The 25,674-nt window shown below is 45.5% G+C and overlaps 1 protein-coding gene across 1 annotated transcript in view; it reads right to left on the reverse strand.

The window, feature by feature from the left end:
* Nucleotides 1-25,674, reverse strand: part of ZBTB7A (zinc finger and BTB domain containing 7A) — an 88,477-nt gene that overhangs the window by 24,758 nt on the left and 38,045 nt on the right. The gene's annotated exons all lie outside the window — the stretch shown is intronic.

The raw sequence follows: 25,674 nt of genomic DNA on the forward strand, positions 1-25,674 counted from the left end.
TTTAGTAAGTAAGTAAGTAAGTAAGTAAGTAAGTAAGTAAGTAAGTAAGTATGCCGCTCCTCTCCGCAGACTCGGGGTGGCTCACAACAGCAACAGAAAACAATATATAATACAAATTCAATAATTAGAAAGCTAAAAACCCATAATTTAAAAAACATGCACACAACATACCATACATAAACAGTATAGGCCTGGGGAAGTTATATCAGTTCCCCCATGCCTGATGGCAGAGGTGAGTTTTAAGGAGTTTGCGGAAGGCAAGGAGGATGGGGGCAGTTCTAATCTCAGGGGGGAGCTGGTTCCAGAGGGTCGGGGCCGCCACAGAGAAGGTTCTTCCCCTGGGACCCGCCAAACGACATTGTTTAGTCGACGGGGCCCGGAGAAGGCCAACTCTGTAGGACCTAAATAATAAGTAAGTAAGTAAGTAAGTAAGTATGCCGCTCCTCTCCGCAGACTCGGGGTGGCTCACAACAGCAACAGAAAACAATATATAATACAAATTCAATAATTAGAAAGCTAAAAACCCATAATTTAAAAAACATGCACACAACATACCATACATAAACAGTATAGGCCTGGGGAAGTTATATCAGTTCCCCCATGCCTGATGGCAGAGGTGAGTTTTAAGGAGTTTGCGGAAGGCAAGGAGGATGGGGGCAGTTCTAATCTCAGGGGGGAGCTGGTTCCAGAGGGTCGGGGCCGCCACAGAGAAGGTTCTTCCCCTGGGACCCGCCAAACGACATTGTTTAGTCGACGGGGCCCGGAGAAGGCCAACTCTGTAGGACCTAAATATGGAATGCTGCAGATCAGGGCTTTTATGATTTGTAGACTTCAACTCCCAGAATTCCTGAGCCAGGAAACATGCTAAGGGCTCAAGAATTCTGGGAGTTGAAGTCCATAAGCAATAAAGGACCATAGTTCCCAAACTCTGCTGTAGACAGACTGTAATTTCTGTACTTGCTCTTTGGCAGGCAGGGCGGGTACGAGTCACTGCGAAAGGAGGCCAGTCAGCAACATTAAAACTGCCCGATAAGTAAAGCCGAGACAGGTCTGGGGCATTGTGTGCATGCACACATTTCTTTTTCCCAAGTCAGGAGTGACAGGCAATCGCAAAGAGCCCCTGTTTTCCAACTCCATTTCTGAATCAGCCAAAATTGCAGCGGAGTGGCTAAGACGGCATCCCAGGTACTACTGATGCAGAGGTGGACTTTCAACCGTCCGTTTAGAGGTCACCCAAAGTTACGACGACACAGAAAAAAAATGGACATTATTCACACCGTTGCGCCATCCCATCATCCAAATTCATTCATTCATTGACTCCCTCTCGAGCTAAATCCTGGCGATCTTTGACTTTTGAACAGTCACTAAATGAACTGTTATAAGTTGAGGACTATGTATATATCGTGCAACTGCGGCTACTGTAAAGTTATCCTCCTTAATCGATCAGGTGTCAGGCCAAAGTCATTTTGGTCACTGCTCTGAGTCCCCTGGAGAAGGGTGGCTTATAAATTCGATTAAATAAATAAATAAATTTTAGTTGAGGTCTTTCCTCAGGGGAGTCTGCATGTCAGGCCAAAGCCATTTTGGTTGGGGTCTTTGGCCAGCCACGCTTCATGTTGTTTTAAAATGTATTCTTAACTGTGGGAATTTGGGAGGGGTCATTCTATGACGGATGTCTGCATGTAGCTATAACAAATTCCTTCTATATGGTCAAGGTCTTATTTTCTCTTTGTATTCCTGCACCTGCACCAAGTTGGCAGATGAAGATTGGTCAACATGATGGACTTGGGTGTGTGGATACAAGGGCTTGAATTTGCAACTGGTTAGATCCTTCACCAAGTGCCTAGGCCAGACAATCCAAGGTAGTCCTTGACTTACAGGTGGTTCATTTAGTGACCGTTCCAATGTACAACGGCACCGAAAAAAGGAAATTACGACTGTTTTTCACACTTTCTGCTGTCGCAGCATCCCCGTGGTCAAAATTCGGACTCTTGGCAACCGAACTTGTATTTATGACGGTCGCAGGGTCCCGGCCTGGGATGTGTGTGTGTGTCACGTGATCCCCTTGAGTGACCTTCTGACAAACCATGTCAATGGCGGAGCTGGATTCACTTAACAGCCATGCGACTAACTTAACAACTGCATTGATTCACTTAGCAATGGTGGCACGTAAATTCGCAAAATGGGGCAAAGCACACTTGGCAACAAAAATTGGGGGCTTTATTGTGGCCCTAAGTCGAGGACTACCTGAAATGGATAAGTTTTACCTCAGAATATGGAATGGTTTAAACTTCCTTCTATTTTGGGGCAATTTTTCAACTTAAATAATAGAGTTGGCAGGGACCCTAGAGGTCTTCTAGTCCAACCCGCTGCTTAAGCAGGAGGCCCTATTCTGTTGCAGACAAGTTGATGTTTTCCCTCTATATACAAAACTTTTGGCAGACCCATCCTAGACTACTGCTCATCTGTCTGGAACCCATACCACATCTCAGACATCAACACCCTTGAAAATGTCCAAAGATACTTCACCAGAAGAGCCCTTCACTCCTCCACTCGAAACAGAATATCCTGAGACTTTCAATCCTGGGCCTAGAAAGCTTAGAACTACGGCGCCTAAAACACGATTTGAGTATTGCCCACAAGATCATATGCTGCAGCGTCCTACCGGTCAATGACTACTTCAGCTTCAACCGCAACAACACAAGAGCACGCAACAGATTCAAACTTAATACAAACCGCTCCAAACTTGACTGCAAAAAATATGATTTCAACAATCGAGTTGTCGAAGCGTGGAACTCATTACCAGACTCAATTGTGTCAACCCCTAACCTCCAACATTTCTCCCTTAGACTCTCCACGATTGACCTCTCCAGGTTCCTAAGAGGCCAGTAAGGGGCGTACATAAGTGCACTGGTGTGCCTTTCGTCCCCTGTCCTATTGTCTTTCCTTTCTCTCACTTATCATATATATTCTCTTCCTTTCATATATCTTCTCCTCTAAGTTCACTTTTACCCTCATATATATTACTACATGTCTATTTTTCTTCCTATGTATTTGTGTATTGGACAAATGAATAAATAAATAAATATATTCATTTATAGGAAGTCCTCGACTTACAGCTCTTCCTTTAGTAACCATTTAAAGTTACAGTGGCATTGAAGACGTTTATGACCTGTCCTCATACTTACAACCATTGCAGCATCCCCATAGTCATATGATTAGAATCGAGGTACTGGGCAACCCAGTATATGAAAACTGCAGTGTCTCAAAGTTATGTGATCCCCATTGGTGACTTTCCCAGCTGGCTTCGAACAAGCAAAGTCGATAGGAGAAGCTGGATTCACTTAACAACATGATTCACTTAACAACTGCGTAATTCACTTAAAAAGTGCATGATTCATTTAATAACTGCACAATTCACTTAACAACTTCATGGTTCACTTAAATGCATGATTCACTTAATAACTTCATAATTCACGTAATAACTACATGATTCATTTAACAACTGCATCATTCACTTAACCACATCATTCACTTAACAACTGCAGCGATTTGCTCAACAACCATGGCAAAAAAAGGTAATAAAATCCAGCACAATTCACTTAAGCAGCCCTGATGCTCAGCAATGGGAAATCTGGAACTAATTGTGATAATAAATCAAGGGACATAGACACACACACACAAACACATTCTGGATTGCGTCTGACACACACTTGAATTCTGGGAGTTGAAGTCCACAAGCATGGCTGCCCAAGGAATTCTGGGATTTGAAGTCAAGAAGCATGGCTTCCTGAGGAATTGTGGGAGTTGAAGTCCACCAGTCTGAACATTGCAAGGCTCAGAGACCCCTATGTTAGGCTGATTAAGCAGATTAAATGTCATTTAATGGTTTCATCTCTGGGTCATTTCCTCGGCTTAATGCCTCTTCCAGATGGGACGACGTTCCATCTTTCAGCTGTGGCGAGGGGGGCGTTTGCCCAGGTTCGCCTGGTGCACCAGTTGCGTCCCTATCTGGACTGGGACTCACTGCTCACAGTCACTCATGCCCTCATCACCTCGAGGCTCGACTACTGTAACGCTCTCTACATGGGGCTACCTTTGAAGAGTGTTCGGAAACTCCAGATCGTGCAGAATGCAGCTGCGAGAGCAATCATGGGCTTTCCTAAATATGCCCATGTCACACCAACACTCCGCAGTCTGCATTGGTTGCCGATCAGTTTCCGGTCACAATTCAAAGTGTTGGTTATGACCCATAAAGCCCTTCATGGCACCGGACCAAATCATCTCCGGGACTGCCTTCTGCCACACGAATCCCAGCGACCAGTTATGTCCCACAGAATGGGCCTTCTCCGGGTCCCGTCAACTAAACAATGCCGTTTGGCGGGACCCAGGGGAAGAGCCTTCTCTTTGGCGGCCCCGGCCCTCTGGAACTAACTCCCCCCAGAGATTAGAATAGCCCCCACCCTCCTTGCCTTTCGTAAGTTCCTTAAAACCCACCTCTGCCGTCAGGCATGGGGGAACTGATATATTCTTTCCCCCTAGGCTTCTACAATTTATGCATGGTATGTTTGTATGTATGATTGGTTTTATAACAAGGGTTTTTAGCTGTTTTTAGTATTGGATTGTCACATGTTGTTTTTAGCACTGTTGTTAGCCGCCCCGAGTTCACGGAGAGGGGCGGCATACAAATCCAATGAATAGATAGATAGACAAACAAACAAACAAACAAACAAACAAACATCTATGAAAGGCCATCCTTCTTTTGAGCCTGCCAGCTTCGCAAATACCTTTGTGTTGTTTTGTTTTGTTTTTTCTTTTCTAAGTGGACAGCCTTACTTATTCTGCTTTGCTTTCCCAATCTAATTGAAGGCTTCCAGATCTCCTGGTGGTCTCCCATCCACGGATGACCAAAGCAAAAGTAACCCCTGGCGGCACCTCTGGGAAACTGCACCCACCGAAAGCAGATGGCACCCCTCAAGCAATGGTGGCGGTGGTGGGCTTAATATTGTTTCCTGATTGTTTATTTGTAGCCTATGACAATCATTAAGTGTTGGACCTCATGATTCTTGACAAATGTCTATTTTCTTTCATGTACACTGAGAACATATTCAATTCAATTCAATTTATTAGATTTGTATGCCGCTCCACTCCGAAAACTCGGGGTGGTTCACAGAATAAGTATAAAACAAAGCATGTAGAATAAATCTAATATATTAAAAAAAGACAACTAAAAACCCTATACAACACTCAGTTAGACAATCCAATCCAATCACACCATACATCACATTTATTGGTCAGAGGGACAAGGTCTAATTGCCCCAAGCCTGGCGACATAGATGAGTCTTAAGACTCTTGCGGAAGGCGAGGAGGGTGGGGGCAGTACGAATCTCTGGGGAGAGCTGATTCCAGAGGGCCGGGGCCGCCACAGAGAAGGCTCTTCCCCTAGGCCCTACCAAATGACATTGTCTGGTGGACGGGACCTGGAGAAGACCAACTCTGTGGGACCTGACTGGTTGCAGGGATAGGTTATGCACCAAAGACAAATTCCTTGTGTGTCCAATCACATTTGGCCAATAAAGAATTCTATTCTATTCTATTCTAATTCTTTATTTTATTCTATCCTTTATTTATTCTATTCTATTATTCTATCCCATTCCATTCTATTCCTGAACACAAGAACAAGGGGACACAATCTGAAGTTAGTTGGGGGAAAGATCAAAAGCAACGTGAGAAAATATTATTTCACTGAAAGAGTAGTAGATCCTTGGAACAAACTTCCAGCAGACGTGGTTAGTAAATCCACAGTAACTGAATTTAAGCATGCCTGGGATAAACATATATCCATTGTAAGATGAAATACAGGAAGTAGTATAAGGGCAGACTAGATGGACCATGAGGTCTTTTTCTGCCGTCAGTCTTCTATGTTTCTATGTTTCCTTATTCTATTCTATCCTCCTATTCTACGAGGGTTGCACAGAAAGTAGAGCACCATATTTTTTCCTTCAACAATTATTTATTGAACACAATGAAACTTACACTCAAGAAAGAATGATGTTTCTCCTACACTCCCTATTTTTCCATGTAATCTCCGTCCCGTTCTATGGCCTTCCTCCAGCGAGACACAAGGGCGTGTATGCCCTGTCGGTACCACTCCTTGTTCTAATGGCCTCGCCCTCTGTTCTTCTGTTCCGTTCGTCCTATGGCCTCACCCTCTGCGCCCAGCGACTAACCGTACTTCTGTCGACTGCAGATTCTCCATAAACTGCGCACAAACGTTTATGAATGTTCCCAAGAGTTTCTTTCTCCGCAGTGAGAAATTCGGTGATGACATGCTGCTTGTAACGTACATCACTTACAGACGCCGTTTTGAAACACTGCTGCGACTACCCTATCTGAAGAAATTTTTATTTATTTATTTTGTCCAATACACAATGAGGGTTTTAGTGGGTATATAGAGGTTATAGAGGAGATACTCATAGTAAAATATATCTAAGAAATAATAGAAAAGAAGATAAAGTAATAGAACATATCAATGAAAGAATAGAAGAAGAGATACAGTAGTCCCTCACGTATCGCTGGTGTTATGTTCCAGACCTGGCCGCGATAGGTGAAATCCGCGATGGGGAATTTATCGACTGATAGTACTCATTTAAGTATTTATATTGTAATTGTTTGGTAAGTTTTCATTGTTTTAAGTGTTTATAAACCCTTCCCACACAGTATTTATTTTAGATACAGTATTTAAATACAGTACACAATTTTAGATTTTTTTTTTTTTGAAAAACCTGCCGATCGAGTTTGGCGGGCTGTTTAAATCTGCCGATCGACTTCCTCAGAAACCCGCGATGAAGTGAAGCCGCAGTAGGTGAAGCGCGGTATAGCGAGGGACTACTGTATAGGAATATAAGAAAGGTATAGGAGATATGGGAGAGCAATAGGACAGGGGACGAAAGGCACTCTAGTGCACTTGTACTCGCCCCTTACTGACCTCTTAGGAATCTGGATAGGTCAACTGTAGATAATCTAAGGGTAAAGTGTTGGGGGTTTGGGGATGACACTATGGAGTCCGGTAATGAGTTCCACGCTTCGACAACTCGGTTACTGAAGTCATATTTTTTACAGTCAAGTTTGGAGCGGTTAATATTAAGTTTAAATCTGTTGTGTGCTCTTGTGTTGTTGTGGTTGAAGCTGAAGTAGTCGCCGACAGGCAGGACGTTGCAGCATATGATCTTGTGGGCAATACTTAGATCTTGTTTACGGCGTCTTAGTTCTAGGCTTTCTAGGCCCAGGATTGAAAGTCTAGTCTCGTAGGGAATTCTATTTCGAGTGGAGGAGTGAAGGGCTCTTCTGGTGAAGGATCTTTGGACATTTTCAAGGGTGTTAATGCAAAAATTCTCCTTACAGTCTTACTCAGCAACGGAATTTTTGAGCTCAATTGTGGTCCTAAGTCGAGGACTAACTGTGTACGCTTGGGGGGGGGTGTCTTTGGAATAGTTCCCAATCCCTTCCCGGCGCCCTGGGGTTTTAAGAAGGGTCAGCAGAGAGTACCACCCGAGTAAATCCGACCAGAGCCGCTTCTCGGCGTAATCCCTGCCGGGGGATGATTGACAAGGTGACTGGCCGTGGCCGGAGATGAGCTTTCTGGCTCCCAGGATATAAACTCCAGCAAGCCACCTGTCCTCATGGAGGCAAACATGTCTTCTCGGTACCTTCCTATTGCTGCCAGGAAAGGAGAGGAGGAAGAGGTGGAGGAGGGCCTCTCAAACTGAAGCGCAAAGGGGGTGGGCCGGGGGCCCGCGGATATTTTGGGGAAGTGAACAAGTTGCACAACCGCGACTGCAAACTTGCCGGCCGGTGGAACAGAGAGAAACAGACTTCAAGATGGTGATAGAGAGACACGAGAAACGACCGGGGAACTGGGAACAAACCAACTAACCCCGCAATGGGTGACAAAACTGACTTGGAGAGTCCCGTCTGCAATAGAATAGAATAGAATAGAATAGAATTATTTTATTGAACAAACAAGGAATTTGCCTTTGGTGTGTATGCTCTCAGTGTACACAAAAGAAAGTATAGATTTGCCAAGAGGGAGGGTCCCTTTCCAAGTCACTTTCTCCACCTATTATGCAGAACAGGGTTATGCGGCCTCTTATTTATTTATTTATTTATTTATTTATTTATTTATTTATTTATTTATTTATTTATTTATTCTTTGTCCAATATACAATACATATGGAAGAAAATAGACATTAAGTAATATACAGTATATAACGATAGAAAGTAAAAAGAAGAGAAGTAGATGGGAGGGAGAGAATATATATGATATAAGAGATAAGGAGAGAATATATACGAGATATATATATATATATATGAGATAAGGAAAGACAATTGGACAGGGGACGATAGGCACATCAGTGCACTTATATACGCCCCTTACTGGCCTCTTAGGAACCTGGAGTCCTCCAGACTATATAGATTGAGTTCATGAAGTCTTTCCTGATAAGTTTTATGCTTAAGACCTTCCACCATTCTTGCAGCCCATCTTTGCACCCATTCAATTTTGTCAATATCTTTTTGTAGGTGAGGTCTCCAGAACTGAACACAGTATTCCAAATATGGTCTCACCAGCACCAGTGTTCCCTCTAATTTTTTGGGGGGGTGGGCGGAAAAGTATAGTGTCTGAGCGGCAGTCCCTTCGGGACTGGGCAGCACAGAAATAATAAATAAATAAACAAACAAACAAACAAACAAACAAACAAACAAATAAAAAACCCACTCTGTTTTGCCTCAGAGAATTTCAAAATAAAATACTGTACTGTGTGTCTATAACAGTGAGCTCATAATAGGGCAACTCTATCAATGTCAAAATGCCACTTAAATAGTTGAGCTAGTTTCAAACTAGATTTTGATTATCTTTCTCTCTTCCTTACTCCCATTCTTTTTCTTTCTCTTTTCCTTCCTCTCTTTTTTCTATCTGTTTCTCTCTCTTCCTCTCTTCCTCTCTCTCTCCTTCCCTCTCACTCTTTCCCTCTCGGCTTCTGGGCAGGTTTGGAAAACTCTGAGTTGATTATGATTTTTAAGTGAGCGATTGCTCACTGCTCAGCTTAGAGGGAACTATGACCAGCACTCTATATAGCGGGATCATAATCACCCTCTTCCTGCTTGTTATACCTTTAGCTATGCAGCCAAGCATCCTACTTGCTTTCCCTACCGCCTGACTGCACTTAATTATATTGTACTTAATATTGTTTAACTTTTTCCCGCCTGTCTCACTCGGCACAAAGAGAAATTTCAGGGTCAACAGCCGCGGTCATAATTCGAGGACCACCTGTAAAAGGAGTTTTAGGGGGAAACAGCCCCACATCCACTTGCCCAAGATGGGCGTCTGTCTGCGCACGAACCGTGTTTGGGCCTGTTGGCTTTGGGATGGGGGTGGCACAATTCCCCCAAAGTATGGGCCGTTGTTCCCTCCTCTGCGGGCAGGTGTTAGGCAGGGCTGCAGAGAACCAGTCGGGCAACACAGCCCAGCGCCAGGCTGCTTACTCCAAATAAGCACATGCCAACATGAAAGGCAAAGCCGGTGCCAACTGCTGGGCTAAAATCCAGCCGAGCCGGCTACTCTGCTTACAGGGCATTCGGATGGGGCGGCTCTCCTCTCTCTCTCTCCCCCTCCAGCCCTTCGGAGGAGGCGAGCCTTCGCCACCGCCGTTTCTTCTTTCAAAAGTAGGCCACGTTTACACACTTGGGTGTCGCAACGGCGGCAGGTTGCCCTTAAAACAGGTTACCCCGCCCAAACCACGCCGTGCCAACTTCTCCCCAGTGTGCCAAAGGAGAAGACCACACATGGATCTCCTGGGAAAGAGATCCCACAAATGCGCTCCCTTCAGGAATGTGGATTCTTGAACCCGTGTCTCTTCGGAAGCGCGTGTAAGATGTGACATATAGGGCAGATGTGGGCATCACATTAAGCCTATACAAAAGGGCTTTGGTTCGGTGGGGGTTTTCCAAGGCTTAAGGGGTCAGGTTGCCGGTGGATTGGAGTTGATAGAAACATAGAAGATTGCCGGCAGAAAAAGACCTCCTGGTCCATCTAGTCTGCCCTTATACTATTTCCTGTATTTTATCTTAGGATGGATATATGTTTATCTCAGGCATGTTTAAATTCAGTTCCTGTGGATTTACCAACCACGTCTGCTGGAAGTTTGTCCCAAGGATCTACTACTCTTTCAGTGAAATAATATTTTCTCACGTTGCTTTTGATCTTTCCCCCAAGTAACTTCAGATTGTGTCCCCTTGTTCTTGTGTTCACTTTCCTATTAAAAACACTTCCCTCCTGGACCTTATTTAACCCTTTTAGATATTTAAATGTTTCGATCATGTCCCCCCTTTTCCTTCTGTCCTCCGGACTATACAGATGGAGTTCATTCAGTCTTGCCTGATGTTTTATGCTTAAGACCTTCCACTATTCTTGTAGCCCGTATTTGGATCCTTTCAATTTTATTAATATCTTTTTGTAGGCGAGATCTCCAGAACTGGACACAGTATTCCAAATGGGGTCTCGGCTTAAGGGGTCAGGTTGCCGGCTGATTGGATTTGTTCCATCAAACCTGGCTTCAGTCCGTTTCATGTGCGGTACAGATAGCCCCAAATTTTGGTTGCTCGGCAAGACAGAATATGTGAAGTGAATTTTGCCAATTGATGGAACAAACCCTGGTTAGATTAGGCAGATGGTGTCCAGACATTAAGTGGGTTTTGCCCCGTGGTCCCATGCAATCTTCGCCATTTCTATGGACTTACAAATAGCATTGGAGAGATTCTGAGTTAGCACCACAACGATGCCCAGAGTTGTTAAGTAAGTTCAGCGAACTTCGCCCCATCCTTGGCACCGTTGTTAAGCGAATCACAGCTCTTGCTGAGTTAGGAACACGGTGGGTTAAGTACATCTGGCTTTTCCTGTTGACTTCGCTTGCACGAAGGTCATCGAAGTCGTAAATACGAATCAAACACCAAGTGTCTGGATTCTGGTACTGGTACATCGGTCCCTCTTTTACAGGGCCCTGGTGATGTTAAACGGCTACTAAACAGACAGTTGTAAGTGGAGGACTACTGTATTCATGGAACTGGCACTTCCTTAAGAGAGAATTCTGGCAGTGGTCCAGTTGGCTGATCCTGGATAAACTAGGAATAATAAAGCTGGTATTTGACGTAGGTGTGAAGTTCATTCATGGAGGCTTAAATTCAGTTGCATTCGCCACTTCAGGTGGCAAGCTGTTCCACTGGTACTGGCCAAACCCAAATCCTGCAAGCATTTTTTTTTTCCCTAGCCTCCTGCCCGCTACATCTGTAGGGATGACCTAGAAGGTCGCTATCCAAGAACATAATTCAAGGGCTACCTGAATTCCTAAGACAGAGGTCTTCAAACTTGGCAACTTTAAGACTTATGGACTTCAAATCCCAGAATTCTCCAGCCTTAGCAGAGCTCATAGCTCCAACATAGCTGGCTGGAGAATTCTGGGAGTTGAAGTCCACAAATCTTAAAAGTTGCCCAAGTTTGAGGACTTCTGGGTTATGTCAATGATTTGCTGTAATTCTGGAATGTGGTAGAAAGGGCCCATCAGCGATTTGATTTGGAGAAGAAAATTAAAAGAACTCCGTACTGGTTTATATACCTGTATCAACCCATTCAGACAACCTCCCTGTTATCGAAGGACACAAACCAACATTCCTGGCTAATTTCACAATGCACTGGCTGCAATCGTACAATGGGAATTATGGGAGTTGAAGTCCACAAGTCTTAAAGTTGCCAGGTTTGGAGACCCCTATCTGCGTATCTCTTTCTCTCTCTCTCTCATTTATCTTTCAGTCTCTATATCATCTATCTGTCTGTCTATCATCTATCTATCTATCTATCTATCTATCTATCTATCTATCTATCTATCTATCATCTCTCTCTCTGTCTTCTCTCTCTCTCTCATCTATCCATTGCAGAGATCTGCAAACTTGGCAACTTTAAGACTTGTGGACTTCAACTCCCAGAATCTTTCTTTCTTTCTTTCTTTCTTTCTTTCTTTCTTTCTTTCTTTCTTTCTTTCTTCCTTCCTTCCCTCCCTCCCTTCCTTCCTGGATTTATAAGTTGCCCATCTCCGAAGACTCGGGGCGGCTTACAACATTTTGCGACCTTCTGACCAGGCAAGTCAAGACTCTTTTAACAACTGTGAGACTAAGTTAACCGCTGCAGGGATTCGCTTAACAACAATGTCAAGAAAAGTCGTAAAACGAGGCAGAACACACTGAGCCTACGTCCAACTCGGTTGGATCATTAAGGCGAGGACTTACCTGTGTTTGGCAGAGACTGGGAATTTTGCTGAACTAAGCACTACCCCTCCATTACTACTAGGAGGAAGATGGTGGTTTGTCGTTGTTGAGCAGCCAGGCCGGATTTTTTTCCCACCCACAGGGAAGGGCTGAGCAGAAAGTTCCTACAATAGCTTTACAACCAGCTAAGGAAACAGACAACCTCTGTGGATCTAATTCCAGGGAAATAATTATGCTAAGCCGGGGTTTCACAATCGTGCCAACTTCCAGTCCGCCCATCTTTGAGTTGTCAAGGTTGAGAAATTCTGTGCCAACTTCTTTACTACGAGCTTAACCCCAGCGTGGCCACTCGTTCTCCTAAGAAAGCATTCTTATTATTTTTTTATTTGTCTATCGCTTTTTGTGCAATGACGCCTTCAAGGCCAGCCTCCATTGATTAAAGGCGATCAAATCCGATATGTTACGAACGCAGGAAAAGCAGCGGGACAGTGGAAGGAATGAGGACAAAAGCAGAAGAAAAGAAAATACTACTACTACTACTACCATCACCACCACTACTACTAATAACAATAACAATAATGGGGAAAAGGAAGGAGGAGGAGAAGAAGAAGAAGAAAAGAAGGAGGAGGAGGAGGAAGAAGAGAAGAAAAGAAGAAGTGGAGGAGGAGGAAGTGTAAGAAGGGGAGGAGGAGTAAGAAGAGAAGAAAAGAATGTAAGAGGAGGTGGAGAAGGAGGAGAAGAAGGAAGAGAAGAAAAGAGGAGGAGGAGGAAGAGAAGTAAAGAAGGAGGAAGAAGAAAACAAAAGAAGAAATGGAGGAGGAGCAGAAGAAAAAGAAGACGTAAAGGAGGAGGAGGAAGAAGAAAAGAGGAGGAGGAAGAGAAGAAAAGAAGAGGAGGAGGAGGAAGTGTAAGAGAAGGAGGAGGAGTAAGAAGAGAAGAAAAGAATGTAAGAGGAGGTGGAGAAGGAGAAGAAGAGGAAGAGAAGAAAAAAAAGAAGAGGTGGAAGAAGAAAAGAGGAGGAAAAGGAAGAAAAAGAAAAGAACAACAACAAGAAGAAAAATAAGAAGAGAAGGAGGAAGAAAAGAAAAGAGGAGGAGAAAGAAGAACAAGTAGAAGAAGAAGAAGAGAAGAAAAGAAGAAGTGGAGGAGGAAGAAGAGAAGAAAAGGAGAAGTGGAGGAGGAGGAAGTGTAAGAAGGGGAGGAGGAGTAAGAAGAGAAGAAAAGAATGTAAGAGGAGGTGGAGAAGGAGGAGAAGAGGAGGAAGAGGAAGAAAAGAAAAGAAGAAGAGGAGGAGGAGGAGGTGGAAGAAGAAAAGAGGAGGAGGAAAAGGAAGAAAAAGAAAAGAACAAGAAGAAAAATAAGAAGAGAAGGAGGAAGAAAAGAGGAGAAAGAAGAACAAGTAGAAGAAGAGGAGGAGGAGGAGGAAGAAGAGAAGGAGGAGGAGGAAGAGAAGAAAAAAAGAAAAGAGGAGGAGGAGTTCTCTTTTTCTCACACTTATGACCATTACAGCATCAATACAATCATGTGACGGTTGCAGTGTCCCGAAGTCACATGACTCCCCAAAGCCAATGGGGAGAAGCCAGATTCGCTTAGCGACCGGGTTACTAATCGAATACAAATACAACTGTGGTTCACTTAGCAACTTACTGTGGCAGGAAAGGTCACGCAATGTGAGGCACTTAATGTGTTTCACTCCGGCGGTTCAAACAACGGTGGTAAACGGGGTCATAAAATGGGTCATAATTCACTTAACGACAGCCCTGCTCAGCAAAAGAAATGTGGGTCTCCTTTGTGGTCATTAAGCCGAGGATTACACGAGAATATTAAACTGGGAGAAAACCTGATACACCTTCAATTGGAAATACAGACAGAAAAAAGTTTCAGCCATCATGTTAAACCATGGTTTATTGAAACAGGGATTTGTTGAACAAGCTATATGGAGGCATTCTGCACCTTCTGGCTCTAAGTCCTGGTTCAACAGTAATCATTGTGAGATGGATTTTGGAATCCTAATGGGGAAAAAAAATCACTTAAATATGAGGTAGCTGTGAGCGGTGGCAGCCAAAAAAGCCAATACAATCCGAAAATACATCCAGAGGGATAGAATCAAGTCCACGAGAAGTGATACTACTGCTTTGTAATGTCTTAGTAAGGGCACATTTTGGAATACTATATCCAATTTTGATCACCACTGTGTAAAAAAAGATGTGGAGATACTAAAAAGAGTGCAGAGAAGAGCAAAAAAGATGATTAGTAGGGGACTGGAAACTAAAACATGTGAAAAACGGTTGCTGGAATTGGGTATGTCTAGACCTGTGGTGGTGAACCTATGGCAAGCCATATTTGAGGACGCGCAAGGCATTGCTCTATGTGAGCTCCAGCGCGCATGTGTGCGCTGGCCAGCTGATTTTGGCCTTCCAGACAGCCAGGGGAGGTTGTTTTCACCTTCCCTAGGCTTTAGGAAAGCCTCTGGAGCCTGTGGATGGTGAAAAACGGACCAAACGGGCCTACCGGAAATTCGGAAAGCCTGTTCGGTCTTCCAGTAGGCTTGTTGGGTCCGTTTTTCACCATCCACAGGCTCCAGAGGCTTTCCTAAAGCATGGGGAGGACGAAAAACTTCAGGAAAGCCTCCTGAATCCTGAGGAGAGTGAAAAACAACCCAACAGCCCAACCGGAAGTTCATTTCTGAACTTCCGGTAGGCCCGTTGGGTCTGTTGTTTTGCCATCCACAGGCTCTGGAGGGTTTCCTGAAGCCTGAGGAGAATGAAAAACAGCCTAGTGGCCTGTTGTGATTCCGTCTGAGGCTCCTCAGGGAACGGCTGAACCTCTGCCGGCTCCATGCTCAGAGGGGGAGGAGGAGGAACAGGAGGAGGAGGAGGAGGCCCAGGCAGACGGGGAGGAGGAATATCAGGCCGAGGGAGAGGGAGAACAGCCTGAGTCCCCCAGGGTGGAGCTCTCCCCAGCAAGCAGCCTGGAGTCCTTAGATGAAAATGCACAAGCCATCATCGATCTCAGGCAGAGAAGAGCAGCACAACGAAGAGGACAATTAGCCAGGTATTTCCAGCCCTAAATAGGCAACAGCTGGGTTTGGGTGTGGTTCTCCCCAGAAAGGCTGAAAAGGCAGACCCACCCTTCCTGTATTGTGGAGTATTATCTTTGGGAGTCCTGGGACCTGGCTGTGCTCTTTGGCGTCTCTGATTCTGGCTTGTGGCCTTGAAGGCTGAAACCTTGGGGGAAAAGGCGTGGGTCTTATTCTCTACAGTGGTGTGTGTGCCAGCAAGAAGTCTGCTGTATTGTCCGGCCGTCAGGACTCTGCTGTGAAGCCTCATAGCCTGCCTGTTGGGAAGAACAGGTTTTTCTCTTTGTTTATTTTTCAAACTATAAAGTGCCTTTGCTTTTACCAGCGTGTCTGGCTGTTTTTTCCAGTTGGTGTTGAAGTCTGGGGGCACCCAGACAGAACAGTGGCCCAACCAAAAGTTCGTTTCTAAACTTCCGGTAGGCCCGTTGGGTCAGTTTTTCACCATCCACAGGCTCCAGATGCTTTTCTGAAGCCTGGGGAGGGCGAAAAGCTTCAGGAAAGCCTCCTGAAGCCTGAGGAGAGTGAAAAGCAGCCCAACCGGAAGTTCATTTCTGAACTTCCGGTAGGCCTGTTGGGTCAGTTTTTTGCCATCCACGGGCTCCAGATGCTTTCCTGAAGCCTGGGGAGAGTGAAAAACAGCCCAATGGCCCAACCGGAAGTTCAATTTTGAACTTCCAGTAAGCCCGTTGGCTCTGTTTTTTGCCATCCACAGGCTCCGGAGGGTTTCCTGAAGCCTGAGAAGAATGAAAAGCAGCCCAGTGGCCCAACCGAAAATTCATTTCTGAATTTCTGGTAGACCCGTTGGGTCAGTTTTTTGCCACCCACAGGCTCCAGAGGCTTTCCTGAAGCGTGGAGAGGACGAAAAACTTCAGGAAAGCCTCCTAAAGACTAAGGAGAGTGAAAAACAGCCCAACGTCCCAACTAGAAGTTCATTTCTGAACGTCCGGTAAGTCCGTTGGGTCACTTTTATGGCATCCACAGTCTCCGGAGAGCTTTCCTAAAGCCTCGGGAGGGTGAAAAATGGCCCAACAGGGCAATCAGTGAGCCCTACGTAGATATGCGAGGGAGGCTGGCGTGGTGGTGGTGGTTGTGTATGCATGTGCGGGGCAAGGCCATTGCATTATTGGCATCCGAGCAATAAAATGGTCTAGATTCTAGTTTAATGACAAGAAGACACGATAGCAGTCTGCTTGGTCCCTGACTCATTTAGCGACCGTTCAGAGTTACAACAGTAGTGGGGGGAAAAGTGATCAACATTGAGAGGCAACAGGTTCATATTTATGGTGGTTGATCCATTTTTTGGACAAACAATGTCAATAGGGAAACCAGATTCACTTAACAACCCTGCAACTAGCTTAACGACTATAATGATGCGCTTAAAAAAGCGTGATAGAAAAGGTCGTAAAATGGGGCAAACCCCAGGGACAGATGTCTCATTTAACAACGTAAATTTTGGGCTCCGTTGCGGTCGAGAACTACTGTATTCCAGCATTTAAGGGGTTGCCCCAAAGAAGAGGGCAGCCAAGTTTATTTTCCAAAGCGCCAAAAAAGCAAGTCGAGGAACAACGAATAACAATGAATGAAGGACACACAACCTGGAACTAAGGAGAAACTTCCTGATAGGGAGGGCCCATTAACCAGTGGAACTGCTTGCCACCAGGAGTTGTAGTTGCTCCATCACTGGAGTCCAAAGCAGATGATGTTTCTTTAGAAATGTCCGGTTCTGACTTTGTGGAACGTGTCTGGATCATTCCAGAAACACGTGAAGCTCTAAACATCTGCTTCATATCTGGCCTGTTGACCAGGAATCTGCATAACAGGCCCTTCCGGAAAGCTTGAAACGGCCTTGAGACCCGAACAAGGAAGATACCACCCATCTGGTTCCAAACCAAACTTTCTCTAGCCCAATAAAACTAAGAATCCTTTTCAAGGCCCTTCGGGACTGTCTTCAAGGGCAGTCTCGTGTGAGTACTCATTGCAGTAGTCCAGCCAAATGAGTAGGCCCGGAAAACTGAATGCAGGGCATCCCGGGAGCAGCAGGCCCTACCCGTTGAGCAACTTTAAAGTAAAGCAGGGGGGAGAATGTAAAGCAGGGATATCAAACTCAAAACTCAAGGGGGTGTTTGGGTCCGGTCCGTGGGGCCGCCCTGGAAACAGTGAAGGACAGGTCCCAGTAGTGGGTTCCTACCAGTATGGTTGACGCCATTGTACTGGTAGCAAAAATTGAGCTGCACGTGCAGCTCCCCCTGTCTGGTCTGCGCATTTGTGCACGTCCAAGTGAGATTTTGCACGAAGCAAAATTTCATGAGGGGACTAATCGCCTCAAAATTTCATGAGGCGATATTTTGCTTTTGTGCATGCGGGAAGTAAAGACATGGCCGAAATATTGTGCTCACATGCGCCCCCTTGTGAGATTTTGCTCGCTGCGCATGCACAGAAGCAAAACCTAGGTCAGACGTGCGCACGCCAGAGCTGTGGAGCTGCGCATACACTCAATTTTCGTGACCGTAAGAGATTTCGACAAAAAAATCGCCGAAATATCGGGTCCGTACACGTCCACTTGCAAGATTGTGTTTCCTGCGCATGCACAGAATCAAAATCTCGCTCGAACATGCACACGCCAGAGATGTGCAGCTGCGTGCGCAGTGCACTGGTAACGGTGGGAGCGACAACCCCTGCCTAATGGCCCACGATGCCTCTCTCAACGGATACGGCGCTCAGGAAGGCCTCCTAGCCAAAAACAGGAGTTCACTGACAGAGCGGTCCCGTCAACTAAACAATGTCGCTTGGCGGGACCCAGGGGAAGAGCCTTCTCTGTGGCGGCCCCGACCCTCTCGAACCAACTCCCCCCAGAGATTAGAATTCCTCCCACCCTCCTTGCCTTTCGCAAGCTTCTTAAAACCCACCTCTGCCGCCAGGTGTGGGGGAACTGAGATACTCTTTCCCCCTAGGCCTTTACAATTTTATGCATGGTATGTCTGTATGTATGTTTGGTTTTACAATAGGGGTTTTTAACTGTTTATATTGGATTGTCATATGCTGTTTACTACTGTTGTTAGCCGCCCCGAGTCTACGGAGAGGGGCGGCATACAAATCCAATAAAATAAAATCAATCAGGCCGCCACAGACGCCCACCAACATGAGTGGTATCAAGCTGCCACGCACACTTCACCCACCCTGTCCTCTCCTGCCCCGAGCTCAAACACACCCAATACAGCCCTCAATGAAATCCAGTTCGATACCCCTGACATAGAGCGATTCGCTCTCGGCACCCAAGGACGGACGGTTATAGGTCCTTCGCATGGCAAGTGCAAACGGTCGAAACGCCGGCCTGCGACCTCGCAGGCCTCTGCGGTCCTCCTCCCTCCCCTCCTAAAAAAATTATTTAATCCGCTTTCGGCAAATTTGGGCTTGCGTCTCCCACCCCGCCTCGCCCCACCCGCCCCCAAAGAGTCTTTTCCACAAAAACAAACGAAAAAAACCCACAACAACGCCCATTCAACAGCTGCAGTGCCAACCAACACCCCAGCAGGGTTTACCAGCCTGCCTGGCAAGAATCCACCTAAGGACTTTTGGTATGTACCGAAGGTGGAAGGGGGGGGGGAGGAGAGAAGAACAGATCGCCGAGCTGTAAGTTTCCACCGGAGTCGAAAAACCAGGCTATGAATCACGAGTGATGGGGCTGTGTTGTAGTGTGTGTGTGTGTGTGTGTGTGTTTCCACCCCTGGCACCCGAAGGAGGAAAAACCAGTTGCTTGGGTGCTACCAATGTACCGCTCGGCTTGAATACAATCCAAGCTTGGCAATTTTAGGAGAGAGAGTCTTCCGGCGTGAAATTCGCACAAGCCAGCATATAATTTCGCAGGCCAAGGATTTGGGAATAGCCAATCGGAGGGCTTGGAAAGGGAGGAGAATTCACATTCCACCTCCCCGCCGCCTTGGGAACTCCCTGCCACTGCTCATGGACCGCCAGCATCGCCCACAGGGGCAGCACACACCTCCCACCTCTTTTCAGGTGAGATTCCCGCCTGGGGTGACCAACACTGATGGTTCGGGCTTTTTCGAAATAGCAAATTGCCTGTTCCACCCCACCCCCCCCTTGAGACAAACCGTGGCTTATTTCATCAACCGTGGCTAAATAAACTATATGGAAGTCGTCCTCGTTGAGTGACGGTCCGAAGCGACGACGGTGCTGGAAAAAAGTGACTTACAACCGTAAGTCGCACCATCCCCGGGGACCTGTGATCAAAATATAGACTCTTGGTCTTGGCAACTGACTGGTATCTATGACAATTCCAGTGACTCGTATTTATGACAGTTGCAAGTGATCCCCTTTTGCGACTGTCTGACGAGCAAAGATTTGCCTAACAACTATGCAGCTAAGTTAACCCCCATGGCAATTCACTTAACGGCGGTGGCAAGAGAGATTTGTATGCCGCCCCGAGTCTTCGGAGAGGGGCGGCATACAAATCGAATAAATAATAATAATAATAATAATAATAAAATGGGACAAAGCTCACTTAATGGCTATCCGACTTACAAACAACCATTGTACGTCGAGGACCACATTTAGTGTTTGTCCATTCAGTTGGGAGGCCTTGCTCTGCTGTGCCAATCCCTTCACTGTGTATTAACACAAACGCACAATCCTATGAGCCACTGTCATTACAAGCAACCTTCGACTTATGACCAGCAACGGAAGCCAACACTTACAGAGTTTTGTTTGTTTGCCCTGTTTTTCTGGCTCCGGTTGTTAAGTGAATCGCTGCAGCTGTTAAATCAGCACAATGGTTGTAAAGCGAATCCGGCGTCCCCCCATCAACTTTGTGCTTGTCGGAAAGTCGCGAGAAGGGATCGCGTGACCGCAGGAGACGCAGCAAACCATCATAGATGTGAGTCGGTGGCTGTGCGTATGAATTTTGACCACATAACCATGGGGGATACTGTCATGGTCATTAAGGGTGAAAAACGGTCACAAGTCACTTTTCTCAGTGCTGTTGTAACTTCAGAACGGTCACTAAATGAAGCATATTTAGAAAGGGGACTACAGTACTTGAAATACGACTAACTTCTAACAATCTCTTTGTATCCGGCTACTATTGGAGGCACAAGCCTGAATCAAAATTTATTCCAATACCTAGGGATCCTCAATTTACGAACACAATTGAGCCCAAAATCTCAACATCTGGATGACTCTGATCCACTCCTTCTACCTAAAAGGTGATTGTTCCCTGTCGTTAAGTGAGACGGTTTTTAAGTGAATTTGATCCCAATTTTACAACCTACCTTGCCCACCGTTGTCAAGTGAATCCCTGCAATTCTTAACTTAGTAACAGGGTTGTTAAGTGAATCGGGCTTTCCCCGTGGACATTCATTCATTCATTCATTCATTCATTCATTCATTCATTCATTGGATTTGTATGCCGCCCCTCTCCGCAGACTCGGGGCGGCTAACAACAGTAATAAAACAGCATATAACAATAATCCAATACTAAAAACAGTTAAAAACCCATTATTATAAAAACCAAACATACATACAGACATACCATGCACAAAATTGTAAAGGCCTAGGGGGAAAGCGTATCTCAGTTCCCCCACGCTTGACAACAGAGCTGGGTTTTAAGCAGCTTATGAAAGGCAAGGAGGGTGGGGGCAATTCTAATCTCTAGGGGGAATTGGTTCCAGAGGGCTGGGGCCGCCACAGAGAAGGCTCTTACCCTGGGTCCCGCCAAGCGACATTGTTTAGTTGACAGGACCCGGAGAAGACCCATTCTGTGGGACCTAACTGGTCACTGGGATTCATGCAGCAGAAGGCGGTCCCTGAGGTATTCTGCTCTGATGCCATGAAGGGCTTTATAGGTCATAACCAACACTTTGAATTGTGACCGGAAACTGATCGGCAACCAATGCAGACTGCGGAGTGTTGGTGTAACATGGGCATATTTGGGAAAGCCCATGATTGCTCTCGCAGCTGCATTCTGCACGATCTGAAGTTTCCGAACACTTTTCAAAGGTAGCCCCATATAGAGAGCGTTACAGTAGTCGAGCCTCGAGGTGATGAGGGCATGAGTGACTGTGAGCAGTGACTCCCGGTCCAAATAGGGCCACAACTGGTGCACCAGGCGGACCTGGGCGAATGCCCCCCTTGCCACAGCTGAAAGATGTTTCTCTAATGTGAGCTGTGGATCGAGGAGGACGCCCAAGTTGCGGACCCTCTCTGAGGGGGTTAGTGATTCTCCCCCCAGGGTTATGGACGGACAGATGGAATTGTCCTTGGGAGGCAAGACCCACAGCCACTCCGTCTTGTCTGGGTTGAGTTTGAGTTTGCTTGTTCGACGGTTGCAAAAGAGGATCACATGACGCCCAGGACATGTCGCAAAGGTTGTAAATACAAATCAGTTGCTGCGTGTCTCAATTTTGATCACCTGAACATGGAAAGAAATGCTGGGACAGTTGTCATAGGCCTGAAAAAATGGTCCTACTGGTTTGTATTTTTGTAAGTTTGAACGGACACTAAGCGGACTGTCATTAGGCCGAGGACTACCTGTGTTAAATCGGGGCCAGACCAGGTTTTTACAAGACGTGCGTCCACCCACGAGCGTGTCTCATCAAGGCGCAGTGCACAATCCAAGCAATGCACAATTTAACACACAAATTCTTAAAACGCGCAATGCAATTTAACTGGGTTTTCTGGATTTTTAATCCATTTTCCCAGTTGACCCAATGCATCAAATGGTCGAGGGAACGAACGACACAGGGCTGCGGATTATCAATTCCTTCCTCCGAACAGATTAGGATTACGCGTGCCCTGGATTTAACCTAGTTAAGGCCGACGCAGCAAGGAAGCCCAGACAGCGCAATAATCTAAACGCTGAATCATTTTTAAAAAAAGAAAAAAAAAAGGAAGGAGGTCAGATGGGTTCATTGAAAAGAAACAAAACGGAAGTCGCTTTCTCAGCTAGGCCATGCTGCTCCTTTAAGGATAGTCCTCGATTTACGACAGTTTCTTTAATGACTGTTCAAAGTTACGACAGCACTGAAAAAAAGCAACTAAGGGCCAATTTTTCACACTTACAGCCATCAAAGCCTCCTCTTTGACATTCGAAGGCTTGGCCACTGATTCACACTTACGACGGAAACCGGATTCGCTTAACAACCAAGTGACTGATTTCAAAGCTGCAAGAGATTCGCTTAACAAATGCGGCAAAAGTCATAAAACGAGGCAAGCCTCACTTAACAACGTGTCCTGTGAGCGACCTAAATTTTGGGTTCCATTGTGGTCTGTACCCTGTAGCATAAACAAGGCGTACAAATCCAATAAATAAATAAAATAAATAAATAAATTCATTTAGTGACGGTCCACACTGAAAGCGATGAGTGACAATTGTTTTTTTAACACTTATGATTCTTGTGGTCATCCGATCAAAATTCAAAAGCTTGCCAACTGGCTCCTGCTTATGATAGTCAAAATGTCCCAGAATCCACACTTTTGTGACAGACAATGGGGAATCTGGGTTTGCTTAGTGACTGGGTTACTAACTTAACACAAGTGCAGTGATTCCCTTTGCAATTTAGGGTAGGCGGGAAGTCACAGAACGGGGCAAAAGTTTGCTTCACCGCCAACGATTTTGAATAATAAACTGGCAAAATAAGGTCATAAAATGGGCCGTAACTCACTTAACAACGGTCCTGCTTAGGAAAAGAAATTTGGGACTCCTTTGTGGGTCTTTGAGTCAAGTAAACTGCATGTACCGGTAGTGAACTGTTAACAGCCGTAAAGATTCACAACAATGGCAAGAAAGATTGGGAAATGGATCCAACCTCACTTAACGACGGTTTCGCTTAAGAGAAGGGTCATTCTTCATCAAGTGGACCAGGTGAAATTGAAGCCTTATTTGAAAAGAAACCATCACAAAAACAACATATATGAAAGGAAAAAACATGCTCTTTCTAATGAAATAAAAATGAAGATGATGGAAGGTGAGAAAACAGAGAGCGATAGAAAAAACGTGCTCTTTCTAATGAAGATGATTGATGGTAATGAAACAGAGCTTTGTTTTCTCACCTTCCATCATCTTCATTTTTATTTCATTAGAAAGAGCCCTTTTTTCCTATCCTATATGTTGTTTTTGTGATGGTTTCTTTTCAAATAAGGCTGCAAAAATAACTCATGTGTTCACCTGGTCCACTTGACAAAGAATGACCCAAAGTTTTTGGGCTCCGTTACGATAGTTAACTGCGCGGGGCAACTTCCAGCTCATCGCCAGCCTTCGATCCCCCCCCCAAAAAATAATAAAATGACAATGAATTGAAAGGAAGGGGGGAAAATTAAAATAGAATATACTGTAGCTCACTTATGTCGGGACCGCATTTTAAAAAGTTTTAAAAGTTTGGGCTCTGCAGGCTTCCCGACGCGATGTGCAAAAGCAAATTGTGATTTGGGGAGGAAGCGAAGCCAGGATGAAATTCCTAGGAACTGGGGCCCTATTATTAGGCGTCCCGCCCTCCTCCCTCTTTCCTGCAAGAGACAAAAAAAATTTCGGGAAATGGAGCAAACAAGGACGGGAAGAGACTGGAATTTTATTATTTTTTTAAAAAAGAGGAGCAGAAAAATAGAGCTGGGGAAGGGGAGATAAATTACTCGTATGTTCGAATTAAACTTTGTAAGGATTTTGGGGAGAAATGTGTGGGTCCTTCGACGCCCAAAAAACCCCCGCCAAGTATTTGGTCACCTCGCCAATGGCTGGGCTGTGCAACTTTCTCTTTTATGGACGGTCCTTGGCAGGAAATGGAGGGTTGGGGGCAGGGGGGAAGGCCCGTCGTTCCAAAAAATATATATGAATTGCAAGTTTGAGGAATGGTGTTTATAAAAGCCAGGGCCACCCACTACTAAACAGGGCCTTTGGGCAGCCGGCGAGAAGAGAATATTATGCCCCGAGTAAAATGAGACACTTTGGGGTAGTGTTGGAGGTGGCTGGGCCTAGAAACCAAGAGGCAATTCAATTCAATTCAATTCAATTTATTAGGTTTGTATGCCGCCCCTCTCTGAAGACACGGGGCGGCTCACAACAATGGTAAAAACAATATTATACTGGCACAAATCTAATATTAAAAGAAATAACTAAAACCCTATCATATTAAAACCAGACAACACATACATACCAAACATAAATTATAAGGAGCCTGGGGAAAAGATGTCTCAAATCCCCCATGCCCGGCCGTATAGGTAGGTGGGAGCAGTTCTAATCTCCGGGGGGAGTTGGTTCCAGAGAGCCGGGGCCGCCACAGAGAAGGCTCTTCCCCTGGGGCCCGCCAGACAACTTTGTTTAGTCGATGGGACCCAGAGAAGGCCAACTCTGTGGGACCTTATCAGTCGCTGGGATTCGTGCGGTAGCAGGCGGTTCCGGAGGTAATCTGGTCCAATGCCAGTGAGTTCTAGTTCTGCCTCAGGTAGGAAAGCCAACTGGGTGACTTTGGGCTAACCATGAGATGGGGAGTTCTAGTCCAGCTATAGACATAAAAACCTGCTGGGTGACTTTGACCCAATTTAATTTAATTAATTTAATTTAATTTATTCGACTTCTACGCCGCCCAATCCCGTAGGACTCCAGGCGACTTACAGCAAGACAGAACAATACAATAATAAAAAGAAGTAAAATATTAATAATCATTATAAAACCCCATTATAAACCCATACTAAAATAACCCTCTATAAAATCCCCGAGTCCAATCCAGCAATAACATACATAACAATTGAACATAATTCGGCTGTGCATGGTGTTAAGATTCATGGCCCCCAGGCCTGTCAGCAAATTACCAGGTGACGGTGAGTTCTAGTTCCATCTCAGGGAGGAAAACTGTTGGGGTGACTTTGGGCAATCACTAGGCGACAGTGAGTTCTAGTTCCATCTCAGGGAGGAAAACTGTTGGGGTGACTTTGGGCAATCACTAGGTGATAGTGAGTTCTAGTTCCATCTCAGGGAAGAAAACTGTTGGGGTGACTTTGGGCAATCACTAGGTGACAGTGAGTTCTAGTTCCATCTCAGGGAGGAAAAGTGTTGGGGTGACTTTGGCCAATCACTAGGAGACAGTGAGTTCTAGCTCTATCTTAGGGAGGAAAACTGCTGAGGTGACTTTGGCCAATCACTAGGCGACAGTGAGTTCTAATTATTTTCAACCCGCCTTCCACAGTCCACTGACTTCTACATCAGGGGGTTGCTACCAGCGCTAGGGGAGACATGATAGCAGTACATTCCTGTATCTCAGGGGTTGCCACAAAGA

The sequence above is a fragment of the Erythrolamprus reginae genome, chromosome 1 (assembly GCF_031021105.1).
Source record: "Erythrolamprus reginae isolate rEryReg1 chromosome 1, rEryReg1.hap1, whole genome shotgun sequence".
Lineage (NCBI taxonomy): Eukaryota > Metazoa > Chordata > Lepidosauria > Squamata > Dipsadidae > Erythrolamprus > Erythrolamprus reginae.